The sequence below is a fragment of the Rhinopithecus roxellana genome, chromosome 6 (assembly GCF_007565055.1).
Source record: "Rhinopithecus roxellana isolate Shanxi Qingling chromosome 6, ASM756505v1, whole genome shotgun sequence".
NCBI classification, from domain to species: Eukaryota; Metazoa; Chordata; class Mammalia; order Primates; family Cercopithecidae; genus Rhinopithecus; species Rhinopithecus roxellana.
The window spans coordinates 68,406,275-68,413,152 of record NC_044554.1 but is presented as its reverse complement, the minus strand read 5'-3'; positions in this window follow the sequence as shown (position 1 = coordinate 68,413,152).

Here is a 6,878-nt window from a genome sequence, read left to right as displayed (position 1 = left end):
GTGGATGGCTTTCCGTCTACTCCTACTACAGAGATATTGGATGGAAGGCTAGGTCCAGAGAAGGACGGCAAAACAGAATAGGTAGCCCTGCTATCTATTAAAAAATTAATTGTCTTACCCGCTACCAGGAGAGTTACCCGCGGCTCGGCGAGGGTGATGGGGGTCCCCGAGTCTCGGCACCTTCAGTTTTCGTCGTCCAGATGTAGGAGCTGGAAGGAGCTCCCAGGATCCTGGGAAAGGGGGTCACGTGGAGGCACGGCACCTGTTCTCAGGGTGGGGCAATCAGACTTCCAGTGTCCTCCCTGCTGGCAAGCAGGGCAGGGGGTTGCTGGTGGACGAGGGTTAGGACATTCACTGGCCCAATGTCCTGATGCCTTGCACTTATAGCAAGGCTGCGTTGGGGCTCAGGGACCTTGCGGACACCTGTTGGCATAGTGTCCTGCCTTGCCGCACATATAGCAGGCTCCTTTTGTAGCCTTGGAGTCTGCGGGGTGTGTGCTCTCTGGCCTGGGGTTACGACTGGGCTGTAAAGCCGCTGCTAGGAGCTGGGCCTTCTGTTTAAGGTGAGCTTGTCGCTGTGCTTCAGCCGTCTCCTCTCTCGAGTTATAGACCTTAAAGGCTAATTTAACCAGGACTTGTATTGGTGCCTGAGGACCATCCTCTACCTTTTGAAGTTTTTTACGAACGTCAGGAGCTGATTGAGAAATGAAATAAGACGCCAAAATGGTGGCCCCTGTGGGGGAGGCCGGATCTAACCAGGTATATTGGGTTAGAACCTCAGTCAGCCTATTTAAGAATGCGGCTGGATTTTCTTCTGGATTTTGAACAATTTCTTTTGATTTGTTAAAATTTACAGTTTTGTTTGAGGCTGCTTGCATACCAGCCAACAAACACTGGACCATTATGTCTCGCCTACGGCACCCAGGCTGGCCTGCTTGGTAGTTCCAGTCTGGGTCTGCCGAGGGGACTGCTTGCTCCCCTAGTGGAATTGCGGCGTCAGTTAAATGTAGTTGGTTGGCGTGCTGCCTGGCAGCCGCTAGGATGCGCTCTTGCTCCTCAGGGTTTAGGGTGGAGGTTAGGATAACCTGGAGGTCATGCCAAGTAAGTCATAGGCTTGACAAAGGTATCTAAATTCCTTTATGTATATGGTAGGATTAGCTGAGAAATCACCTAAATGCTTCTCAATTTTGGAAAGATCGGCCAGTGAAAAAGGGACATGTACTCTGACTACCGCCTCCGCCCCAGCTACCTCTCGCAAAGGTGCTAACACTGTAGGAGGGTGTGGGGCAGGAGTGAGGGCATCAGCAGGGCACTTAGAGCGGGTGTGGGCAGAGACAGGAGACTCAAGACAGCCAGTTGGGGGCCCCAAAGGAGGCACGGGACCGAGTGGATTACTAGTAGATAAGGAAGAGGAAGGAGGAGTCTGGACGGAGGGAGGAGGAGAAGTGTAGGGCGGAAGTGAGGGAAGCCCTAGGTCCTCCGGCTGGACAGAAAGGAATGAAGACTCCTCTTTTCGGGTTCCTGTGAGCCAGGCGTCCTTGGCTAGCATAACTTGGGCCAAAGAGCACCGGCTACACAGGTCGGGACGAGAGCGTAAGGCCCCAAAGCCTTGTATGTAAGTAATTTCGGACCACTTGCCTAGCCACTGGCAGAAATTGCTGAGGTCGGTCAGAACATTGCGGTCTAGGGTGCCCTCTGGTGGCCACCGAGACTGATTGTCTAGTTTGTATCAGGGCCACGCCACAGTGGAAAGGAAAATTAACCGCTTCCTCCTAAGGTCTTGTTTGAGCTGTAAGGTTTTTAAATTGGCTGGGAGGCACCCTAAGGGGGTGCTCTTTGGAAATTTGGACTGGGGGTTTCCCATTTGTTTCCTCTTTACTTACACAATGGACACAATGGAAATGGAAGTGGATCTCTGCCTGGCTTCAAAGCGTCCTTTGGAACCAGCAGAGACAGACTGGAGGCTCTTGGAGCCAAGGTGGAGATTACCTTCAGGCGGACGTCTCCATCCTGAACGGGTCTCCCGAGCCACTTGGGGGCTCAAAAGTGGGCCTCGGACCTGTGCAGGATTTTTGGCCGGGGGAGGTAAAGAGGAGACAAGGGCACTTACCCCAGGGAGGCCGTGAGATTGAGGGAAGCGCGTCTCAGGTCCTGGTCCGTCTGGCGTGGGAGCAGGAGGAGGTTCCTCAATCCTTAGAGGCCTGAGGAGGGGTCTCCTCCCGGGTTTTGGCACCAACTGATTTGTTTTTCTAAGACCACCAGAGCGGACACAAAAGAACCAGCGAGTAGGCAAGGGTAGGAGCAAAACTGCAAATTTATTTTTGGTCACCTAGCTTCAGAGAAGGAGGTGGGTAGGGAGAGGTCTGTCGGCCTCCGGCAAAGGAGGCCAAGAGAGTCGCCAGGTGAAGCTCTCCGACGAAGTTCCTGCAGTCCCGACAGGAGTGGGGACTAAGGAAGTTCACGCGGTGCGCTGGCTGGGAGCGGCTTTTCTAGGAGTGGGAGGGCAATAGGTGTGGCACGGGCGTGTCAGGGGGGCGTTCCACAGGTGCGACCAGGTAAATCTTGGTCTCTTTGGATTGACGTCACCTGGCGCATGCCCGGTTGGTCTGCACCTTCCCAGGTGCCAGCTGCATTTTCACGCGTGCAGGAAAAGTTGGTGATGAAGAACTCGGAAGTACACCATCTTGCCTCCCTTCATCCAAACACTATATGCCAGCTATCATCCTATATATTTGCCCTAGAATTCATCTTCCACCAATGTACTATGTGCGATGTATTATTATTTTACAGAGAAGGAACAGAAGCACAGAGAACTTAAGGCACTTGTCCAAGGTCACACAGTAAGTGACAGAACTGTTTTGGTCCGAATCCCAAGCCAGTTTACCACTTATCTATAGGCATGTGAAATCATTAGTAGTAAACTCACAGCCACTAATATTCAGTCCATGTAACATATATTCTCTTCTTTCTAGATCTTTGTTGTAAAGATTTTATGTAAGTTGTATGAATGCTTAGTATGTTTGTGATTAAGTATAAAAATCTTGCCATTTTAAATTGATTTTATATATATGACAGTATAGTGAAACTTAGAATCATAATTGTCTGTTATATTTAAGTATAAATGGAAATGTTTAGAAGTGGAAATGTTATGTTTTAGATTACAAAATATACTGCTATGAAATTGCAAAATCGAAAACTTGAAGTTCTGTGTAGGCTGTCTGCATATTGTATGTTCTTATGCAAATCTCTTAAATTTTCAGAATAACTTTCTACATATATATTTAATATTAGGGTAATAATTAGTGCTTCACAGAATTTTTCTGAAGACTAAATGGTTCACATGCATAAAAAATTTATGGAAAACAATGTATTTATTGGTTTCTCAGTTGCTTTTATTTTTATCATAATGATTTTTATTATTGTACATTTAAAAAGGGCATGTGTCTACTAAGGTAAGAGCTTAGGTAAAATAAAAGCTTAACTAAGAGTTACTCTATCACACATTCGTTGTTTTTAATAGAACACCATTATAAAAACCTGTTCAGCTTCCACTTTAGGTTTGATGTGCTGAAAAGTTTAGACTGAAAGTTTTTCACTCTGTGATGGATATAATTCAAAAATATAGAAAGTTTTCATAAGTTTGAGCCATAATATTTACAGACTGACTTAAATTTGTGACCCAAGAAATACTAGTGAAATGTGAACAGTTGGGAATAAAATGTCTAAAAAATGGTCAATACCAAAGATATATTTTAAAAAAGTATAACAACTACTCTTATCTTTAATGTAGTGATGGATTTATTAGATAGGGGAATACTAGAATCAATGTGCCTTCTATTATAAATTCAGTAAATTGTTTGATGAAATGCCATATAGCACAGCACAGAAAAATCCATTTCTAAATATCGCTATTTAGATGGTATTTATTTAAAAGGCAAAAAAGGTCAGAGGAAAAAGAGATCAGATATAAAAGTTACTCTAAGTTTGGTTGGTAAATAGTCCTTCCACCTTCTGTGCTTTCTGGCACTTTACGTAAACGTTTATTATAACATCAGTATGGTGTAGGATTGTTATTTGTCATTCTCCTCCCCGACTAGACTACAGATCTTTCAAATCAGAGAACCGTACTTATTCATCTCTGGATTCTCAATGCTTAATAAATGCCTCTGAGAAAAAGAATATTGTACATGGAGATTTGGTTTCGGTTGATTTTTTTTCTTAGATGAGGAGGAGCTAACAATAGAGATGTCATTATGGGTAAGAGGAAGAGGCCTGCCGTTACTTCGTTTGTACAACAGATGATTGAACTGTAGTCAATATTTCTAAAGTTTTTGTTTTTTTTTTTTTTGAAAATAGTTCTATGAGATTATCTTTCTTCATTGTAATATCTTGGGTACAGTGTTAAGGAACAAGGGTATAGAGGTGGAGTTCTCCCCAATGGCCTACTCTGCCAGTAATCACAGGGGATCTGCTAAGGCAAGAACTTAGGTTAGGTAAGAGCTCACCTGTAAGTTCTGCAGTTGTAAATCTGACCACATGAAATATTCTATTACTTGTTTAAAATTTAAAAAATGCATTTGAAACAAATTGTTGTTGACTTTTCAGTATGCACCTATCTTTAAAATAAAAATTCCATAGTAAAACAATTAATTGGTTCAAAGGATTTATGTTGAATAAATATTTCATAAAATCTGTCAGTGTGTGTTAGTACTAATGCAAAGTTGCCTCAAATATAATAACTTCAGGTATATAACTACTTTGCCAGCTGACAATGGTTTATTACCTATTTTGAGGAACATTAGCAGTTCCCTGCTAAGAGTATAAACATGGAGAAAAATAGGGCAGAAATCTTGGGGCTAAATGTATCTGCAATCAAAATTTATTAGAGAGAATTTTTGAGAATCCTACAAAGAAGTACTGTAAAGAACACATTCACTATTATGTCTAAAAGCAGATGTTGTATACTGAGAAAATTACTCACTCAAAAAATTATAGAAGCTCTAGTAATTATCGCACACCAGAAAAATGAATTTCAGGAGTTTTGATTTATTTGTCTGCTTATTAAAACTTGTTTTCTAAAACACATTATTAATCAAAAACTTGCTTGTTTTGAAATACCAAAAATAAAACAAAGAATTCAGGTGTTGGGCCTTTATTTCTTAATTTTTTTTTTTTTCGAGACAGGGTCTCACTGTGTTGCCCAGGCTGGCCTTGAACTCCTGTGCTCAAGTGATCCTCCTGCCTCACCCTCCAGAGTTGCTGGGATTACAGTTGCACACCACCATGCCCAGCCAGGTGTTGCTTTTAAAAACTTTTCCATAACTATAAATTTTCATGAATTAAGACTAATGTCTTCCACATTCTTAATATGAAGTTGTAAGGTCCATAAAATAGCAGTTAAGGAATGGTAAAAGAAAATGAGGATAGTACTTACCAATGTACAAGAAGCCATCTAAAACCAAAATAAGAAGCCATAAGAAATATTGAAATTTTAATTTTAAGATGAAATATTTATAGGTACATTTCCAATATGCCATAGGTGGGGGGAAAGTATCCTTAATTAACTACTTGAAGATTGTCACCTGACAGTGATAAACTCCTACCAAAGATCCAGATTACTGTAAAGACTTGAAGTGGCAGCTTTTCAAAAATGTTAATTCAGGAACCAGGAAATAACAAATAAGAATTATTGCTTACCAAAACTAGCTTTTAACAGTTGATAAAACTTGTCTAGTTTTACAAATCATTGAATCAAAGGGTTGAGTAGGAAGAGAAAAACATGTCATTGACGATTTAAGAGAAACATATTCTAGTTTTTCCTAATATGGGAAGAAGAACTAAAAAGTCATTGAGATTTATTTTCTGCATATTTGATGTTCACATAAAACTCCTAGGCACTAACCAACCAAGTCCCAGAAGTTCAGTAGTATGGACTTTGCAACAGAGTATAGACAGAACATGTAAAGTTAAGAGAAGTGGCAGAGGAAGAAAAATAAAAAGGAAAGGTGAACAGATTTTAAAAAGTAAGCAGCACATAAACACCATGGAATACTATATAGTCATAAAAAAGGATGAGTTCATGTCCTTTGCAGGGACGTGGATGAAGCTGGAAACCATCATTCTCACAAAAGTAACACAGGAACAGAAAACCGAACATCGCATGTTCTCACTCATAAGTGGGAGTTGAACAATGAGAACACAAGGACACAAGGAGGGGAATATCACACACCAGGGCCTGTTGGGGGTCGGAGGGGTAGGGGAGAGATAGCATTAGAAGAAATACTTAATGTAGATGACAGGTTGATGGGTGCAGCAAGCCATCATTGCACGTGTATACCTACGTAACAAACTTGCACATTCTGCACATGTATCCCAGAACTTAAAGTATAATAAAAAAAAAAAAAGAGCATTAAAAAGGAACTCTTTGAAGTACTTTGTGTACATTAACAAGTGGTTTTCGCACCATGAAATACTAACATTTATATTACCTCATTTAATTCTTATATTTTACATCTAAGAAATCAAGTCTTAGAAGTGCTCAAAATTCGACAACAACTGCAAGGCTTAAACTATTTTGAAAACTATCTGCTCAGATGTTTTCTTAGTTGTTAAAAATAATGGAAATCACTTAAAGACAGAAAATGCATTTTTCCACTAAGCAAGTACTGTTGAAATCTTACTCAGATAGTTAATAAAATGAGGCTACAATGATAAGAGAGGGCACACAGAGACCGTTGCAAGTTACACAAGTAGTGATGCGTATAAGGTATGCTCGGAACAACACTGTTAATGATGGTTGTGTCTGAACTGAATACAAAATATTCTCAGAAGCATTTTATAAGTGAGATTAGAATACAAATAGGTTTATCTATTTACTT